Genomic DNA, 21758 nt, shown 5'->3' with positions numbered 1-21758 from the left:
AAAGTTTATGATTTAGTTCTACTCTTACAAAGAGACTGATGAGTTGGAATATGGCTTCAAATGGGCTCCCCTTCTTTGTGTTTACACTGAGCCAACAGGAGGAACTCATAGGCTCACATGTGATGGTGGCTGTCACTTTGCAATCTTCATCGTAGATGGAGGACCTACATAAATCACAGATCATTATATTTATATCAACTTTGAAGGCTGTTCGGAGGTTGAATTGCGAAGAAAGTGTTTTCTTAAAAAAAAAAGATTTATTTTTATTGCAAAGTCAGATATACAGAGAGGAGGAGAGACAGAGAGGAAGGTCTGTCCATTGATTCACATCCCCAAGTGGCCGCAACCACCAGAGCTGAGCTGATCTGAAGCCAGGAACCAGGAGCTTCTTCCATGTCTCCCATGGGGGTGCAGGGTCCCAAGGCTTTGGGCCGTCCTCGACTGCTTTCCCAGGACACAAGCAGGGAGCTGGATGGAAGCAGGGCTTCAAGGACTTGAACTGGTGGCTATATGGAATCCCAGTGAACATAAGGCAAGGACCTTAGCTGCTAGGCTAAAGTGCTGGGCCCAAGAAAGTTTTCTCAGTGCTCATAGCTGAAGAAGCAAATTGTAAAACCAGGATATAACACAGATGATCAGGAAGAAGTGGAGTCATACAAAGGTCATGGGAAGGAAATGGGATCATGTAAATAGTGTGCCTATAGCACTGGTGTCAGTACTCTTGGCTTTGACAATTTCTAAAGGTTTCTGGGCCTAATTCCTTGAAATACTCTTATAAGAACAATTTTATCCATTGAATGTGGAATCAGAGCTAGGGAAGCCGGATGTATGTACAAAATGTTCTGAAGTGGTATAGACAAATAATTTTACAAATTAAACCGAAATACATAAAACTCATGCCCATGAATCCTCCTCCCATTCAGTCTTCATTATCATTCTGTCTCATTTTTAGCATTTGAAACAGGCAGTCAAATTTACACACACACACATACACACACAAACCAATGTAATGCCTATGGGTATCTTTGTGCCCTTTTAATTGTAGATGCTTTGTGCCCCTTTAATTGTAGATCTGCTCCCAGCCAGATCCTGCACTGGCTGGGACACACAGGAGTCTGGTGGGGGTCACCTCTTGCAAGTTTTCTTTAGGGACCCTCGCCACCGGATCACTTGACTCAACTCCAAGCACAATAAAAATCACAGGCTATATATGATCTGGGGCAGGGAGTGAATCAGGTGGGGAGGCTGTGGGCACCTCTTTGATGGGCTACAATTTCCACCTGTGAGCATGAGAACCAGGACTGGGGGTGGGCCTGGCTGGACAGGTGGTGGCATCCACTGACACTAGTGTGGGAAGGAAAGGTGGAGTCAGTTGGGTTGAACTAGGCTTCAATGCCCAATGCTGTGTACAAGAGCTGAATGGGATGTGGGACAGACTGGGCCAGCCAGCTGTACATGTTGGCAGGTGCAAGAAAGAGAGCTGAGGGCCTACCCAGTCATGGTTATTAAGGGGTCGCTCTGACTGGCCTTAAGTTCTCCCTGGTGTATGTTAGGGTTGAGCATGTGGTGGGCAAGATTCCCCTGAGCTGTAGCACCCATTCGTTAGCAGAGGAAGGAGGGCAGAATGAATTGATCAACTAGCCCAGTGAAGACAGCAATCTTCAGGGCAATGAAGACTCAGAGGTGGAATATGTCAGCCAATTGACTTTTGAAGGATTTCCTCATCCTTGGAGCGGTGATATCAACAGCATCTCAGAACTATTGAAATCACTAGAGAGGCACCCTCAGAACATGCTCCACAATGGGGACTTTGGGATGACATCAGGCACTGGGGAGGCTAGGTGTTGCATCTCCCATTGTATCCCCTTGTATCCCATTGTATCCATACAGAAAGATGAAAAATGTGGACACAGTGGTCTTGCCCACTTTTTCCTGATCCTTGACCCTTCCCATCCTGATCAACTATTAAAATAAAATCACAGGCTATGTAGTCTGACCATGGAGTGCATGTGTGAAAACTCCAAGGTTGCTGAGGCCTGTGTGGTGGATGGCATGCCAAGATGCTCATGGGGGACATGACAACCAGTTCATTGAGGCCTGAAAAGGACATCTAGCACCATGGAGGGCTGAACATGTTGGACAACTCTTCCACACAAATATATGAGCTAATGGAGACTCTACAGTTGACTATATTACCCAAAGGACCTTGGAAGGATTTCCTCAACCTTGGAGCATCAAAATAAACAGCTTCTCAGAATTATCAAAACCACTTAAACAGTATCCTTGGAACATGCTCCACATTAGGAATCTGGGATGACACCAGATGGCTTTCCCCATTCCTGGGTACTGATGCAGTTGAGTTGCTGGGAGCAGCAACTCTTTCCTTCTCTATCCTCTTTACCCAGATACCAGAATAAAGGAGATTAGAGGCAGTTGTCTCATTTACTTTCTCCCATTCCTCGACCTACCCCACCCTAATTGGTGGTCCACATGGGCATGCATCCCTCTCAAATATGTAAGCATCATTAAAAATAAAATGAATTTGTTATTTTAAAAAGTGCATACCAGTCAGCCTAAAGATGGAGGGCAGACTATTAAAGAGTTTACTGATTGTCAGACAATATCTTTGTTCCTTTCCTTCTCACAAGAAAGCCCACATTTTACATTGACATATGACCACACAGTGAGAGATTGCAGTTCCTAGTTATCCTGGGAAATTAGCATTTCAGTTTTGCAGAAGAACGGTGTTTTAACAAATGTATTAGAGCTATTACATGACTGAGCTGAAAATTTATCTAATTGCTTCCCTTATCCTCATCAGTTTTTATTCACAAGTCTAAGCTAATTTGCAGGGCTTTCAGATAAATTAGGTGGAGGTAATCAAACACTGAAGGGGACGTCTCAATGATGATAGCCTTAATATTTCTTCCAACTTCAAATTTCTTAACTACTTTCTTTCCAGATAGCTATTCTGCTTTGTGTTCTGATACTCAGACTGCAGTAACTGTCCAAAATTACTTAATTCTTGCTGCATGGATGTGAGCTCTGAGGAATGGGAGGTTGACTTGTCCAAAGCCACAGACAGTCTTGGGATATCAGATTGAAAAATCTAGTCAGATCTGACTACTAAGCCTAGTGATTTTTTACTGTAGTTTATTTGCATCTCTTAGATTTCTTAAAAATGAAAGAGATCGAATCATTATCATTATTAAAACTTACACAGATCTTGTGTTATGGCAAAAAAAAATACAGTTCTTCACACAGATAAATTTTGAAATTCTGAGTTATTTAGCCAAGATTAATTTTATTTTCTTGAGGATTCTGCACTTTTGCATTAGGCAAAATTGTAATGTTTTCTCAATTCCAAGAAAAGATGTTAGGAATATCTATTTTTGTTTAGTTACTGCTAGAATGAAATGAGTTAATATTAGTAAATTCCCAGATTAATTAAAATGTATAAGGATAGAATGGATATATAAATCATAGTATATGACCTATACATTATATGACCTATATACTATATAACCTAACAGGGTCATATGTACCCTAAAGTTGAACATAGAACCACTTTTGAGGGGGTAGTATGTGTATAAGGTAGGACAAATTCGCAGAAAATTTGTTTTTTTTTTTAAGATTTATTTATTGATTTTTATTACGAAGTCAGATATACAGAGAGGAGGAGAGACAGAGAGGAAGATCTTCCCTCCGATGATTCACTCCCCAAGTGAGCACAAGGGCCGGTGCTGCACCGATCTGAAGCCGGGAACCAGGAACCTCTTCCGGGTCTCCCACGTGGGTGCAGGGTCCCAAGGCTTTGGGCCGTCCTCGACTGCTTTCCCAGGTCACAAGCAGGGAGCTGGATGGGAAGTGGGGCTGCCGGGATAGAACCAGCGCCCATATATGGGATCCCGGCACATTCAAGGTGAGGACTTTAGCCACTAGGCCATGCCGCCGGGCTCGAAAATTTTGTTTCTTGAAGGGATTCTCTGTCTAGGATGGTAGATGGAAACCTACTACATGTTTAGCATGCATGCAAATTTTGTCAGTCAAAGATAAGCTAAATACTGTACAATGGTAGTGCGAAGGAGATGTTAACCGTAGGCCATAGTAGCATCTAGAATGTTACCATGCCAACAAAACCTTGGTCGATAAGGTTAGAAAAATGCAGACAGGTCAACACTACAACCTGCTCATTATCAGAAAGGAGGGCAGCAAGTGAAATAGGGCCCAGAGCCATTCATATTACCACAGGAACTGGTGGGATGGCTGCAAGGCTCTGTGCTTGCAAGCTAATGCTATGAAAAACAGACTTTACCTGGATTCCATTCTCTGAACATGCTTCAGCCCTGACTCCTAATTTTTGGGGTCATTCATTCAATAAAAATGTGCTGAACGGAACAGTTTTTGTAATCATATATTTTGCAAGTTAGGACATAGTGGGAAAAAGAAAAAAGCAAATTAATAAAATACAAGTTACTGATCCTAAAGATCTCACCTGATAGGAGATAGTCTTGCATAAGGGACCAGATACTTACTATATGCCCAATGATTTGAAATAGGTAGGTAAATATAGTGCCTATAGGAAGCCCATATTGGGGGATTTTTTAATATGCTTAGGGAGTCAGAGAAGGTTTGCTGTGTTTTGAAAGAGGTGAACTGATACAGGAGCTTAAGGAACTCCTCTATCAGGATGTAGTCCCTGCAGGAAAATGCAAGAATCAAGATGGGAGCAGCCCAGACTAAGTCAGGTTAAAATAATCACTGGCATACATGTGGGACACATTAGGTCTAGTGGAGGGCCAGACTGCATCAGTTTACAGCACCCACTGGCAGATGTGAGAAACAGGATAGGGTGTAGGATATATTGGGTTGGGCCACAATACCAGTCTGTTCACATTTGGGCTCTGACTGGGAGTAGTGCAGGTTGGGCTAGCTGTATCACTTACCACCATGAACTGGAACCCGGGCCAAGCTGGGCGAGGCCAGTCTGCAGCACACACATACAAATGCCTAGGTGAGGCAGGCCATGCCAGACTCTGCCATATAACCCACCAGCACATCTAAGACTTGGGAGAGGGGTGAGCCTGGCACAGGGGTGAGCTAAGGCTTCCCTGCTGGGCCCCAGCTCCCTTTGGTAAGTATGAGAACTGGGCTACAACATCCTTTAACCTGCTAGTGAACTGGATTGGTGGATATAGCAAGACTGGGTTAAGCGATCATATCCATTGATTAGCAATGAGCCAGAGTAAGTGCAGGCTAGTTAGACGTTGCCTCAGCATCAGCTGATGAGAGCTGGAACTGGAGACAAGTCCTGTCAAGCTGGACTGAAGAACTACTTGTAAAATGCAAGATCCAGGGCTCAGAGTGGGTCCAGTAGGGAAACTGGTTACCCCTCTGATGGGCTGCAGTTCCTACTGGTGAGTATGAGAACTAAGGCTGGTGGTGGATCTTGCTGGACAGATGGCAGCACCCACCAGCATTAGTGTGGGCTGGATAGTGAGGTCAGTTGGGCTGAGCTAGGCTTCAGTACTCATTTATGTGTACAAAAGCCAAATGGGACAGACTGGACCATTCTGCTGTATGTTCCGGCATATGCAGGAGCTATGGCTGGGTGCAAACCTTGTGGGGATTATTGGTGGTTGTTTCAGCTGGGCTGTGCTTTCCACTGGTATATGTGAGGGCAGTGTGTGTAGTGGGCAGGGTTAGGCTAGGCTGCAGCATCCACTGGTGTGTGTAAGAGATGGGGCTAGGGACAGAACTGACCCAGAAACTGCAAACAAATAGTAAATGTGTGTGTAGGCTAATGTGGGTGATGGACTGAGCAAGACCCTGCACTGGCTGTCACACATTGGAGTTAGTTTTGGGGTCACCTCTGGTGGAATTTCTTTGTGTACCCCCTCCAACTGGACCCAAAGACTCAGAACTGCAACAACAGGGAAAAATAATAGGATCTATGGTCTAACCATGGAGTGCATGTATCAGAACTGGGCTTCCTCAGTTGCTGAAGATGGTACAATAGACAGCATGCCCTGAAGCAAGTAGGGGATATGGCAGCTCATTGGGGTCTGCAGAGGTCATCTGGTACATAGCACAGGAAGGAGAGCAGAACAAATCGGACAACTCTTCCCACCAAAATTTGACAGCAAGTATCTGGGTGAATGGAAACTCTAAGGTGGACCATGTCAGCCAATGGACCTTGGAAAGATTTCCCCATCCTTGGAGCAACAAAATTTACAACATTTCAGAATTATCAAAACCACTTGAGTGGTATCTTCAGAGCATGCTCCATTTCCCACATCTCCAGGTTCTAATGTCGTTAGGATTCTGGATGTGGCTTCTCCCCCCTTATCCCAGATACGGGAAGAAGAAAGCAAATCAAACACAATGGTTTCATCCACCTTCTATTCATCAACCCTTCCTACCCTCATCCGGTGGTCCACATGAGCATGCATCCTTCTCAACTATGTAATCGCCATCAAAAATAAAAGAGGATTGGGTGAACTACAAGGAGTACAGGTCGGCTGATGAATAGTAATGTGAAAATCAGAATAGTAAGATAGGGATCAAATTTCAAAGGACACTAAAAAACTACATTAAGAAGTATAGCTTCAATCCTAAATCTGAATGTTAGATTAATAAAAGGTTTTTTATGCAGAAGACATAAGCTGAGATTGGCCTTTAATAATATTTCTAACCGATTAGCTGCTTCATGTCTTTAACATGATGAGGTTATTGCTTTCTAATAGTTTTACCTTATAAGTAACTTGGAATAAGCAACTTTCTGCATTCAGTTTCCTCATCTATTAAAGGAAGCTAATGATATTATCTACCTTATACAATGGTCATGAACATTGAAAACATAAGGTTCTGCATTCAAGAGTAAGAAAAACATGAGGTGCTTAATAAATACTATTGATTAAGAAGATCATATTTCCCTGTTTTGTTTTGGTAACAGTAGAGTGTCACAAACGGAAGGAACTCGAATGTTTTTGAGTCATACATACATGGGCTCAAATTTTAGCTCTGCCGTTTCCTTGCAGCATGGATTGGTAAGTTGCTTATCTTTCTCATCCTCCTCCTCTTAGACAGGGATGATAATATCTGATAATTTTCAACTGAGCTGTTGAAGTCACAAGCATTTATGCCCATTGAAGTTCTGAGCTGAGATGCTGCCCTAATGGGAACTTAATAGTGAAACTCAGGATGAAAATGCCAAGCACATAAAAAGAAACATGTAGTCTGCCTTTCCAGATCATAACCTGCTAAGATCCTAAGGGAACCACCATCATCCAAAAACATCAGCAATATAAGGTAGAAAGCATGAGGTTCAAAGAAATTCACTTGCAACTGGCAACCAAAACAAAACATTGTTAGTTCTCGGTCTCAGATATAATTAATACATTATTGAATTCACACACACACACACACACACACACACACACACACACACACACACCTGCACACAGTAAGTCAGTAGTGCTCAAAACTGATGGTAAGAGAATCATGTAATATCTAAAGCACATTTGTTTTTTTTGAAAATAAAAATGCTTGTGATCCATCACCAGAGAGCTCAGTTGACCAGAGGCTAGGCACTAGTACATCTGGCCTCAAGACATGAGTGAAACATTATATGGGGTGAAGAATCAATGTTTAAAAATGCATGCTGCATCAGGCATGATATAATTGAATCTTCACAACAAAACTGAAATGTAAATGTCATGTAACCCCTTTTATAGATGACAAAAAGGCTTAAAGACATAAAATGCCTTAAAAAATGTCACACAGATAATGCAGCCAGGTAACATAGCCAGAATTATTATTTAGATCAATAGGTGTTCAAAGCCCTTCATATATGTACTAGAAAGCCTTAGAACCCCACACAGAAGAGGGTTTAGGACTTAGAGCTACTTGAAATGAGAGTCATGAGTTAAGAATTTGTTGTACCACAAAATCTTATAAGCAGCAATATAGTACAGTGATTGAGAAGACGACTATGAAAGACAATAATTTCCTTGGCTCAATTCATAAGCGTTGCCACTGGGTATTTACATGGGCTAACTAATTAAACCTGTCTCAGTTTTATTAGCTATTATAATTGGAATAATAGTGATATCTAACTCACAGGATTGTGATTGGAGTTCAATGACTTGCTGTTTATGATAAGTTTAAGAACTGCATGGCAAAATAAATGTCCTATATCTGTTTGGAAAGACAACCCAATTTAGAAATATATATTCCAAAGTTGTCCCCCACTCTGGCTGGTGCCACTTCTGAAGACATCGTTCTGATCAGTATAAGCAGTGCATAACTGGAGGAATTCTACTTAAATATATACTGCCACAATAAAATGTCTGGCAAGAAAACCAAGGAAATAATGGCACTTGAGTAGCTACGATGTTGCTAAATGGAAATGAGCAGATAGAAAACGTGGAAAATATACTGAGTAATAGAGAAGACAGAAACACTGAGCTTAAAAAAAAATCAAAGTCTGCATTTGTCACCTAGATTAAGGAATGAGGTTACTAAGATGACTTATCACAACATCTTCATTATTTAAAGGAAGAGAAGTGGGAATAAAAAGCATTGCAATCAGGGTTGCATGGTGATGCAGTAAGCTAATCCTCCACCTGTGATATCAGCATACCATATGATTGCTGGTTCTAGTTTTGATGGCTCTTCCTCCTGATCCAGCTCCTTGCCTGTGGCCTGGGAAAGCAGTGGAGAATGGTCCAAAGCCTTGGTACCCTGCACCCATGTAGGAGACTCAGAAGAAACTTCTGCTTTTGGAATAGCCAGACTCTGGCAGTTGCAGCCAATTGGTGAGTGAACCAGCAAATGGGAGATTTCTCTCTCCCCTCCTTTGTTCTGCTCACTCTCTTCTTGCAATTCTGACTTTCAAGTTAAAAAAATTAATGTAAAAAAATTAGAACAATAAATGGTGACTATTGGTATTGTTTACAATAATATCTGAAGTTTGCATAGGATTTTATAGTTTGACTATTATGTACAGTCTTAAGTAAATATTTTTATGCTTGCTGTGTCAATATTTCTGTGTTATTCTTACAGATGGGATGGGGGCAATCTCAGAGACATATAAGAACTCCTTCAGGGTTGTACAAATACAAGCAATGAATCGGGGAGCAAAAGATAGATTTCAGGCCCTCAAAGTTAAACCGAATCTCCCAGCTTTTTACCACGCTATTTTCTTATGGTATTTTAAAAGGCACTGAAATGATTTAACTGTGGAATTAGCATTTACAAAACTGTAATATGCTGCAAGATTTTCATGAGTATTCCAGGAGAAACAAAATCTTCCTTGGGCAAATAATCTTGAATGCTCTGGGTTAAACACGAAACGTACATTTAATGAAAAATATTCCTCAGAGCCATTAAAATGTGTTGATTGTTATGAATCTCCATGGCAGGATTAGAAAACGCACGCTTTCCTAAATATGTTTGTTTTGAATGTACAATCTTCTATTCATGGAGCATTCTTTGACACTTCATAGAACAAGAGTGTTCTACTGAAAAAAATTTGGGAAGGAGTGCTCCAAACAAATGTCTTCAGAAAGAAACCCTGTGTATATGTATCACTTTGTTACCATTGGCACATTATTTGTACCTATCTAGTTCCAAAGTCCTAGCGATGAGATGGTTACTTGGTCTGAAAGAAATAACAAGCTGAGCTCTCTGCTTTTTCACAGCAACAATTAGCTATTATTGGTGCTACTATTGTTTCTGTTGCTAGAAATTAAAATGTTTTGTGAAAAATTCAGTAACCCTACTGATAAAATTTTTTTAAAAAAATTGTTTTGCTATATTTTGGGCAATGGAAAAGAATTTGAACTATTTCAAAGAGCAACAACGATGCGTGCATTACTTTTCAAGCACTATTAGGTATATATACAAAAAGACATGAAATTATTGTATCAAACAGATACTTGCTCCATCATGTTTATTACAATATTGTTTACAAAAGCCAAATATGGAATCTACCAAGTTGTTCCTCAGATAATTGCATAAAGAAAATGTATTTCTACACAGCACAGTAATAATCAGCCACAAAGATAATTAAATCTTGTGATTTGCAGCAGATTGGATGGAATTGGAGGACATGCTATGAAGTGAAAGAACCCTAACTCAAGAAGAGAAACATTGCATGTCCTCCATCATATGTGGGAACTAAAGGAAAACAATATCTGAATACAGACTGGCAGTTGGTACAGATTGAGAGTGCTGGAAATGATACATGTAGTTTGGATTAAAAAAACAGGGGAGTCTGACTGGGGTTTGTTAGTTGAGACAAATCCATCATAATAATATTGTGGGAGATCACCACTGGATCTCTGCCTGCTTGGCCTATGTGGGAGTTCACAGTCACACAGCACAACAAGTCCCCGGGGGAACCTATGACTATGGTTTCAGCCGAAGACCTGAACCTAGTCTATTCACTGGTCATACAGTTGAGAGTGGTGGGTTGCACCCCAGTCCCTCTTCTCTGACCTTGGATGAGCTGTGCTGGGACTTCCTTGATAAGCAACTCTGAGAAGTCAGGTGTGATCTATGTTACCTGCCAGCCTACCTGGTTTATGTGACCCACAGCCTACCAGCCAGCTGTGAGTCTTGTATGTGACCTACATGATTGGAGAGTCTAGAAAGATAGATATGCCTTCTAGCCAATTATCATGCCATTGCTGAGTGGGAGGACTGTTGGAGAATTCCTCCTGCCTTCCCCTTTCTTAGTCTGTAGAAGTTTGTGCTTGTATTACAATAAACAGATATGCTTGATCATACTGTCTCCAGTGGTTCTTACTGCAGCTGATCACCATTGTCTCACTGCCTCAGTGGTTGCAGGAACCTGTTGGTCACGAAACACCCAAAAAACATCAAAATTAGCCATGGAATCCAGCTGTGTTTTATTGATGTTGACAAATATAGTAATATGTTAATAGTAAGAGAATCAGCTGTGGGGTATGTGGAATTCTTTGCACCACTTAATAATTCATGTTTTGTAGATTTATTTTTATTGTATGAATTTTATTTTTGATAATTTTACATATCTGATTAGGGTGTGAAGGGTCAAGGGCTTTAGGAAATTGGGTGAGACCATTGCTTTGACATTCTCTTCTTTCCATCCTGTATCGGAGGGGAGGGGAGTGTTAAGGGCAGAAGCCACACCTAGCCTCCCAACCATCCCAGAGTCCCCAGTGGAGGGCATGTTATGATGGTCATACTCAAGCGGTTTTGATAGTTCAAAAGTTCTGTATTGCTGCCAATTTTGCCTCTCCAATCATGATGAAATCTCTTCATACTCCAATGGCTGACATGGCTGACACAGTCCACCTTAGAGTCTCTGCCCAGGTATTCACTGCCAACTCTTTGCTGGGATAGTTGATTGATTTGTTCTGTCCTCCATCCTCTTTTATGGCACCAGGTGTCCTCTTGAGGCTACATGGTACTGCCATATCCTCCATGTGCATCTGGATATGCTGTCCACTGCTCTGTCCAAGCCACTGAGGAGACCCAGCTCTGACACATGCATTCCACGGTCAGACCATGGAATCTGCAATTTCCTCCATGGTTGGAGTTCTGAGTCCAGCGGTTCAGTTGGGGAGATTCCCAAAGAAAGTTCATCTGAGGTGATTCCAGACCTGATTCTTGTGTGTATTTATCAATACAGGGTCTGGCACAATCCATTGCCCAAATCAGTCTACACACACATTGTTATCTGCAATTACTGGGTCAGTTCTGTCTTGAGCCATATCTTCTATGCAAACTAATGGGTGCTGTAGTCCAGCCCAATTCTGCCCACCGCATACTAGGCACTCATACAAACCAGTGGGAGTTGTAGCCTAGTTGGTATGACCCACAGTAATCCCCATCAGGCCTGGCCACTGCCCTGATTCCCGTGTTTGTCAGTATATACAGGACTGTTCCCACATTCCATTTAGCTCTACTACATGTCAATGGGCATTGAAACCTAGTTCAATCAAACCAGCCCCACTATCCAGCCCACACATGTGCTGGCAAGTGCTACTCTCTGTCTAGCCCTGCCTGTCCAAGTCCTGGTTCTCATTTTAACAAATTACAGTGGCTTACCCAAGAGGGAGATGCTCACTGTTTCCCTTTTGGGCCCCTCCCACTCCTGGATTTTGTGCTCTCCAGGTGGCACTGCGGTTTAGTAGAGTTGTAGAGTTTTCCCCCTGTGCCAGCATCTGCTAGCTGATGCTGCAACAAAGCCCAACCAACTCTCACCCCCTCTGGCTTATTCATATATCCCTAGGTACAGACCGCCCAGCCTGGCTTCTCCCCAATCCAGCTTATAAGCAGGCCAACAAGTGTTGTGGCCCTGCCTGGCCTGGTCTGCCCCCAACTCCACGTCTGATGCTCACCAGTGGGAATAATGGACCAGCAGGGGATCTCTCTGCAGCCCACTACTGGGTTCACCTACTCTCCCCCAGGTCTCAAGTGTGCTGGTTGGGTGCTGCAGTTCAGTCTGGTATGGCCTGCCTCATCTTGGCATTTTCTAGTGGGTGCTGTAACCTGGCCCAGCCTCACCTGCCCCTAGTTCCAGTGCATGTTTGTGGGGACAACAACCCCCTCAATCCCTGCGCTAATGTGAACTGGCTGGCATTGCAGCCTGACCTGGCATGACTCACACCATTCTGGCTCTTGGATTTGCCAGCAGGTGATATGAACTGGCTCAACCTGGCTTGCCCCAGATTTGAGCCAAAGGTAAGTCCATGGGTACCATAACTTGGCCTGGTCTGGGCTGCTCCCTATCATGGTTCTTGTGCTCACCTGCAGGGACTGTGTCCCAACAGAGGAGTTTGCCAAGCTCCTCTGTCAGAACCTCTCCCAATGCCATATTTCTCACATACTGGTGAGTCCATGGGCTAGCTCTACTTAGTCTACATCCCATCTCAGCAGGAACAGTGGCCTTTCCTGACTGGTTATCACCCATTACGCTTCTTACTGTTGAGTGCTACAGACACACACAGCTCACACATGGCTCATCAGGGACACAGACCTAACCCAGCCCATTATATACCCATCCTGGTTCTCATGAGCTCCAATGGGTGCTGGAGTCTAGCCCAGTCTTGCATGCTCCAGACTCAGTCCACACCCATGCTGAGGAAAATTGTAGCCATGTCCAGACCAGATGGCAGCCCCCACTCAGATCCCTGCATTCACCAGTGGGACCCACAACCCAACCAGGGCTCCCCCTTATCTCCCCAACCATGCCTCATCTCAGCCACAAATCTTGCGCATGCCAGTGGTTGCTCTGACCCAGCTTGGCATAGTTCCTCCCCTGTCTTGGCCTTTGTTTTCTGATGCTGCAGCTTGTCCTGCCCTAGCCGGCCCCCAGACCCAAGCTGGTGAGTGTTGCAACCTGGTGCTGCTCAGTCTACTCTTATCCCTGACTCATGCAAACCAGTAGGTGTGGCAGCCTAGCCCAGCATGACCTGTATTCCATCTTGGTTTCGCACTTGCCAGTGAGCTATGGTTTGCTCAGTCCCACCCAGTCCGCCCCTTTCCAAAGCCAACTCACACACTTGCTGACACATGGAGCTACCCTGCCCAGCCTGCTCAACACCCAGGCCCAGACCATGTGCTCATCAGCGGGAGTTATGCCAACTAGGGGAGTTTCCCAGATTCCCTCACTCAGGCTACTCTCAGACCCAGATCTCACGCATGCCAGCAGGTGCTTGGCCCTTAACCGACATGACTTGCCCCATCCGTCCCAGCCTTTACGTGAGCTGGTGTAGCCCTGCTTGTCCCACACTCTGTTTTAGGGTACACATGCGGGTACTTCAGCCTGGACTTGCCCTGCATGTTCCTAGCCCCAGTACTAGTGGGCATCAGTGAGTTCCATGGTCAACCCATGGAACTTAGCTCAACTCATCACCATCCCAACTCTTAAGCTAACCAGAGAGACTGGAAGTTCCATAGGATTGGGCCAACTTGTCCCCAACAGAATACACCTTCGGACCTGGTTCTCTTTCTTGCTACTTGGTGCCATGGCCCAGTTTGATGTGACCCATTCCCTGATCTGACACTCACTGTCAGGTTGTAGGATGTAGCCCTGCCAGACAGGCCCCCAGCCATATCTTACATGTGTGCTGGCATGTGGTGGTCAGGCATGTTTCATACTAACAAGCCCAACCCAGGACTTCCATGTGGGCTCTTACATCAGTCTGACCCATAAAGATCTTCAGATCTCTACCCTCCAAATCACCATGCCTCAGGTGCCTTGCTTACCTGGAAGTATAGAAGCCCTGTCCTTGGGTGTCCCTCAGAATTCATTTCTCACCTGGACTCCACTCACCATGGGTAGTGTTTTAAAGTGAGCAGAACCATGATACTGAGCATGCCCAGAGCTGTCTGAATTCTGTCCCCAGCAGGATCGCCTGTGACCAAGCCCAGGACTCTTTCTATGCCTAGCAGTGGTGGCTAGACCGCTAGGATCCCCAGCAGGAAGCCTGGACCAGCACGTGGCTGGGGGATCCAGATACCTGTACTCCTGCTCAAACTTATCTCTGGATTCAATTTAGTGCAAAAGACAGGATCTCATTCATTTGTTTTGGCCAAGTAATAGTCTAGGCCCCGCCCCCCCAAATTAAAATTAGATTAGATAGACAGAAACCACTAAGGAAAGCTTAGAACCAGACAGGAAACGGTCAGCGTGGACTCACATATACCTTACTAGATAGGACACAAAGAATAATTACTCCTCACTAAGGTGTGCAAGATTTCTCTGCACACCTCTCCTAAAACTATTTTGCACCTCAATTGTTTTTTTTTTTTTGGAGTTACCTCATTATATATATTTTTTTATTGTTATTAACATTGTATTATGTGATACAGTTTTATAGGCACTGGGGATTACCCCAACCCTCCCCCCATAGAGGATTCCTCCACCTTGCTGCATAACCACAGTTCAAGTTCAGTTGAGATTCCTTCATTGCAAGCATATACCTAGCATAAAGTCCAGCATCTTATTGTCCAGATAAGTTCAGTGGCCTCTTGGGGAGACCTTCTCTGGTCTCAAGGTAGAGCTAACAGAGTAAAGTTCCGGTCAGTTAAAATCCCCAACAAAACATCAGCATCAATATAAAACGTTATGGAATTAACTGACATAGTATTGAGTAAACAATATGTTAAAAATAATGCAAGTTCAATTCTTCAAAACATCTGGGTTGAGACAGTATCAATGACAGGTTCAAAAAATAACAAACAACCAAACAAAAATTACAGGTTAAATCAAGGTGAACATGTGGTATCTAACCTTTTGGGATTCGCTCATTTCCCTTAGCATTATAGTTTCCAGTTGGGCCCATTTAGCCACAAAGAACTGCATTTTGGTTTTTTTTAATAGCTGAGTAGTATTCCATGGAGTAGATGAACCAAAGCTTTCTTATCCAATCTTCTGCTGATGGGCATTTCAGTTGCTTCCATGTTTTTGCAATTACTGATTGTGCTGCTATGAACATAGGGATGCATGTTGGTTTGTCGTGAAACAGGTGTTTTGGATATATTCCTAAGAGTGCTATTGCTGGGTCATATGGTATGCAGATTTTGAGTTGTTTGAGTGTTCTCCAGACTGATTTCCATAAAGGCTGTACCAACTTGCAGCTCCACCAGCAGTGGAGTAGGGTTCCCTTTTCCCCGCATCCTCGCCAGCAAGTGTCGTTGTGCACCTCAATTGTTAACATATGCCTAGTTAGAGTTATAAGCCAGTTTGGACTATCCTAAAATCTGCCAAGTTCAGTAAAAATCATGCTTCAATACTATAAACTGCTATATACAAAAATGAAAATAGACACGAGACAGCTGAATAGTACCCTATAACGATTTTAAAGTGGATAGCAGCCAGTTGTGTATAAACTAAAACTGAAATGTCAATGAAGTAGTCACAGGACGTGGTTAAGAACTTGCATTTTCTAACATATTGGTCACTCAATACCTTGTCAATTAACTCCATAATGTTGTAAAGTGTTGTTAATGTTATGTTGGGGCTTTTAATTGATGTGGATGATATAATGTCGGCTCTACTTTCCGACCAGAGATGGTCTCCACAAGAAACTGTTGAATGTATCTGGACAATAAGATGCTGGACTCTATGCAAGACACATGATTGCAATGAAGGAACCATGACTGGATTTGAACTGTACTACTGCAACAATGTGGAGGAATCCACCATGGGGGGAGGGGGAGAAGAGGGGTTGGGGGAATCCCAGAACCTATGAAACTATCATAAAATGAAATTATATAAATGAAAAAATAGTCCATAGTGTATACATGTCAGATTTTCTTTACCTCATCATCAGATTATGGACATGTAGGTTGTTTCCATACCTTAGCTATGATGATTTATATAAGGGGATACAGCTAAGTTTCTCATATGAAAATTTCATTTTGAAACCAAAGCTTTTTTTTTTTAAGATTTATTTTGTTTTTATTGCAAAATCAGGTACACAGAGAGGAAAAGAGACAGAGAGAGAGAGATCTTCCATCCGATGATTCATTGCCCAAGTGGCCGCAATGGCCAGTGCTATGCTGATCTTAAACCAGGATCCAGGAACTTCTTCCAGGTCTCCCACATGGGTGCATGGTCCCAAAGCTTTGGGCTATCCTCGATTGGTTTCCCAGGCCACAAGTAGGGAGCTGCCTGGGAAGTGGAGCTGCCCGGATTTGAACTGGTGCCCATATGGGATCACGGTGCGTATAAGGGGAGGACTTCAGCTGCTAGACCACAGTGCCAGGCACAAAAGCAAAGCTCTATTTTTTTTTTTACATTTTATTATTATTGTTATCATTTTATGATACAATTCCATATTCCCTTATCCCTTCCCCAATTCCCTCCCCCACACCTAGTTCCTCTATATCATTACTAACATATAGTTCTTCATACTCAGTCATATGTCCATCATTGCAGGCATGGACAATGGCAGAGAGTCCACCATCCTATTGTCAAGATATAGTAAACAGTTTCATTGTAAGTCCATCTTTGTTTGGAAGTAGAAATGCAGGCTACACTGCATCCTCACATCTGGATGTTAGTCTCCGTTTCACAGATACTATACATCCCCTCAAATGAAAAGTCACAATAAAAAATCAACAATAGAAAGAAAAATAGAAATTTACAATGCCATGAAGTTAAATGACATCTTACTAGATATGACAGTCTCCATTACACAGCTGCTATACATCCCCTTCAATGAAGAGCCACAAAACAAAATCAATGTTAGAGAGAAAAAAAGAAATGAACAATAACATGAAGTTAAATAACATACTACTAAATGACTAACGTGTACCTGAAGAAATGAAAATCAAGAACCTTCTTGAAGAAAATAAAGCCACTGCATTATCTATGAGTGACTGAATGATTTAATCAGAAGAAAGTGTTTTGAAGAGATGAAACCAACAGAAGACAACAAAACCCATGTGATATAGTTTCTGCTGATCTTTGTTGAAGTGTGTCTTCTCCAGACATAAACAGATGGGTTTTGTTTTTTAATCCAGTATACTAATCTATGACATTTGATTGAGCTTAAGCCAATTACTTTCAGGGTTAACATGTATGCCTGGTACTTTGTTCCTGTCATTTTAGCAATGGGTTGTTCACTGATTTAGTCTTCTGTTGTCATTTTATTTGGATGTTCTTTGCATTTGCCTTTGGCTTTGGTAGGTGCTATTCCTCTTCTCTGTCAAGAGAACATCTTGAAGTATCATTTATAGGGCAGGATTGGAAGAGGCAAATTCTTGTAACTTTGCTTGACTGTGGAAGAATTTTATTTCATTTTGAAAAACAAAAGAAAGCTTTGCTAGATATGTTATCCTAGGTCAACAGTTTTTTTTTCTTTTAGAATCTGAAATATGTCACTCCATTCTCTTCTTGCCTGTAGAGTTTTCTGTGAGAGATCTCCTGTGAGTTAAATTGGCATTCCTTTATATGTCAATTAATTTTTTTCACGTGCACATTTAAAGATCTTTTCCTTATATTCAGTCGAGAGAGCTTGATAATCATGTGTCTTGGTGAAGATTGCTTTGATCAGGCCTGTTGGGAATTCTGTGTCCCTCCTGGATCTTGTTTCCCAATTCTTTCTCTAGATTGTCCTTTATAATTTGAATAAATATATTTGCAAACCCAGCTTCTATTTCTGCACCTTCTGGGACTCCCATAACTCTTATATCTGGCCTCTTAATAGTGTCTTTCAATTCTTGAATACTGTTTTTGGCCTGATCAAACTCTGTTTCCAACTTTTTGTTTGCTTCCCCCTGATGACAGGAGATATCTTCCAATTCTGAGATTCTTTCTTCTGCTTGTTTCATTCTACTTTGGAGACTTTCCACTGTACTTTTATTTTGCTCTACTGTGTTCTTAATTTCTGATATATCAGCCTTGATTTGCTTTATTGCTTCCTTAAATTCTTTGAACTCTTGCATATGCTTCTCATTTTTTATCAGAAGCTTCAAAATGAGTTTTCTGAATTCTGTGTCCCCCATTTTTTCGATGTCTTCCTCAGTTAACTCTGAGGTTGGCAGAGGGTTTTACTCCTTTGCAGGGGAGTTTTCAGTAATATTCATTGTGCCTTTGTCTCTTCTTTTGCTTTTGGTCATTGTAATTCTGGTTAGCAGAGTCTTCTTCTTGGGGCAGTTGTCTAAGCTGTGTCACCCACAGGTCTACAATGCGATTTTACTTATTGCAGTTGGTACACAACTCTGCTTTCAGCCACTTGTGCCACAGCCTCCAGCAAATTCCAGGTCTGGGTTCTTTTGTCAGATTTCCACCGTGGTCTCCACAGCCCCAGCTCCTGGCTCACCACTCTCTACCTCCTGTGATACCGGGCTGAGGCTGCACCGTTGTCTCTGCAACCTTTCTCCCACTTCCAGTTGGGGCAGGTCCCAGAATTAGAGAGACACCAGGTGTCCTATCTAGTTAGGTTGTTGGTGGCTCTGATCTTGTTGGAACCTGTTGGACATTAGGTCTGGGTGCCACATGGACCTATTTTGACCTGTATGATGCCACAGTTGGTATTATTTTACTGCGGGACCAGTGCAATCTACGGAACTCAGTGAGTTCTTGCGAGCTCAGCACATGTGCAGTTCACTGTTGTCCCCTGCAGTCCTAAAGCTATTGCCACCTTACGCAAAATGGAGACTGACATACCACCACTACAGTTCTTGATCTGCTGGCAGTCAGATCTGAGGGCTACCCAGACCTGTCTTGGGTAGAACCTGTAGAATGCCACATTGCTGCAGTTCACTGCATCAGAAGTGATCTCACTCCCAGCTTAGAGCATGCTCCTTCCTTTCCCTTGCCCTTTCCTCCTTATGCAAACTGGTACCCAATTCAGCTCTAGGGGGCTGACTGGGCTATGAAATCCACACTGTTCTTGCACTGCCCATCTGGGTTCCTTATCCTATGCCACCATCTTGATTTTCCCAAAACCAAAGTGTTTAAAAACGAGAATCTCAGAGTCACATGAAACTAACATGTTCTAGCGTTCCATAGCACAATGGGGTGAGTATAGTTTGCAATGTTATATTTTGAATGAATATAAGAAGGGCTGTTATATTTAAACTACAAGGAAAAAAACATGGAAATTGAAATAATAGTTATATCAATGTAAGCTGTATATATATGTTGAAATATTTCATTGTACCCATAAAATGTGTATCACATTATTAAAAAATTAAAGTACTAAAATGGAAATGTGTTAATCCAATGAAAGCCCCTCTTCCCACTTATTTTAGTGAAGTTAATTTTTAATTTCCCTTTATCATTGTAATAGTCACGATTATTCAATAATATACACTTATTATGTCTATTAAAACATCACGTTGTACCTCACAACTACAGGTACTGTTACTTTCTTTTTAATTAAATTTTGGTTTCTGATTTTTCTTTTTAAAGTTTAGCTCCAGTATATAAGGGAGAACATGCAATATTTGTCTTTCTATGTCTAACTTATTTTACTCATCCAAATTTCTTTCAATCGATCTCTTTAGTATAGAGCTAAGCCCTTGATGGTAACATTAGTTAAAAATAAGTTATTTCAAAAACTAAAATGCAAAGAATGAAAGAAAAATAGGAAAAGGAGATGGAGCAAGGAAAAAAATCCTTCTACATATATATATATTATATATATATCTAGAGAGAGAGAGAAAGATGCACACAACTGATTATTTGGCAAGTAAAAATGAAACATTGTAAAAAAAAACTCCCCCTTACCTGTTAACAATTAAAAAATTTGCAAATAAAGTGTTTGTAAAATATTGGAATATATATATATATATATATAGAGAGAGTATATGAAGTTTTTAAAAAAGATTTATTTATTTATTTATTGCAAAGCCAGATATGCAGAGAGGAGGAGAGACAGGAAGATCTTCCATCAAATGGTTCCTTCCCCAAGTGACTGCAATGGCTGGAGCTGTGTTGATCTGAAGCCGGGAGCCTCTTCCAGATGTCTCATGTGGGTGCAGGGTCCCAAGACTTTGGGTTGTCCTCTACTGCTTTCCCAGGCCACAAGCAGGGAGCTGAATGGGAAGCAGAGCTGCCGGGATTAGAACTGGTGCCCATAAGGGATCCCGGTGGCTTTCAAGGCGAGGACTTTAGCTGCTAGGTCACCACACAGGGCTCATATAGGAAGTTTTAAGAGAGAATTTGTGAGAAATTTTTTAGGGCATCTCTGGGTTGAAGAACTGGGGATACTCAGTCTGAATCCCTTCACTTTGCTTCAGCTAGAGCAGATCTACATTTGTGCATCTTTTGAAGATTTACTTATTTGCTTGAAAAGCATATTTAAAGAAAGGTGGACACACACACACACACACAGAGAGAGAGAGAGAGAGAGCTATGAACTTCCACTAGTTCACTCCCAATTGGCTACAAATACTAGAATTGGGCCAGTTCAAAACTGTGTCCCAAGAGATTCATCTGGGTCTCCCACATGGGTTTAAGGGCTGAAGCACTTGGGCCATCTCCTGCTCTTTGCCCAAGCACATTAGCAGGGAGCTGGATTAGAAGTAGAACAGCTGAAATGTGAACCATCACACAGTGTGTAATGCCATTATTTTGAATCGCAGACAGCTGCCTTACCCACTATACCACATTGCTGGTCCCACTTGACTATTTTGTCTGCTAGATTTTCACTGATTTTGATATGCATGTTTCATAATCACTGTTAAAATCAATATAGTATCACATTGCATAGGTATAAGGAAGTGGGGGATATTATTGAAAAAAAAATCACTCCTAGGCTTCAAACAGTCTGACAGTGACAGCCTGTTCAATTTATTCACATAATAAAACAATCTCATTTGTGGGATGGGTCTGACTGAACATCATCTAGTGCCTCAGTGCCAGGATCCAGATTGGAGAAGTCCTGAGCTCGAAATTCTGCAAGGGCTCCCTTATCACTCACAATAATTGTCCAAATCCATCCCCATTCATTCTGGTATTGCTTGTCTGAATGCTTTTCTTACTATTACCACCCTTAGTCTTGCCACTTCAGGAACACTATCCTGTTTGCTCTTTCTTGAGCATAGCAGGCATGCTCCTAATTTCACCCTGAAAGTTCATTCTGTCTAAAATGCTATTCTCTGAGACAACTTCACAGCTCACTACTTTCTGCTACCTGAAACTATTTGTTCAGATAAAATTTACTCAGATATAACTACCTGTTTTAATCAATAATGCAAACTGCCTCCACATCCAGAACTTCTGTTGCTCTTGACCCTGTTTTACC

Source organism: Ochotona curzoniae, unplaced genomic scaffold, assembly GCF_017591425.1.
Source record: "Ochotona curzoniae isolate NIBS_2020 unplaced genomic scaffold, NIBS_Ocur_1.0 contig_1274, whole genome shotgun sequence".
In the NCBI taxonomy this organism is placed as follows: domain Eukaryota; kingdom Metazoa; phylum Chordata; class Mammalia; order Lagomorpha; family Ochotonidae; genus Ochotona; species Ochotona curzoniae.
This window is presented reverse-complemented; position numbering follows the sequence as displayed.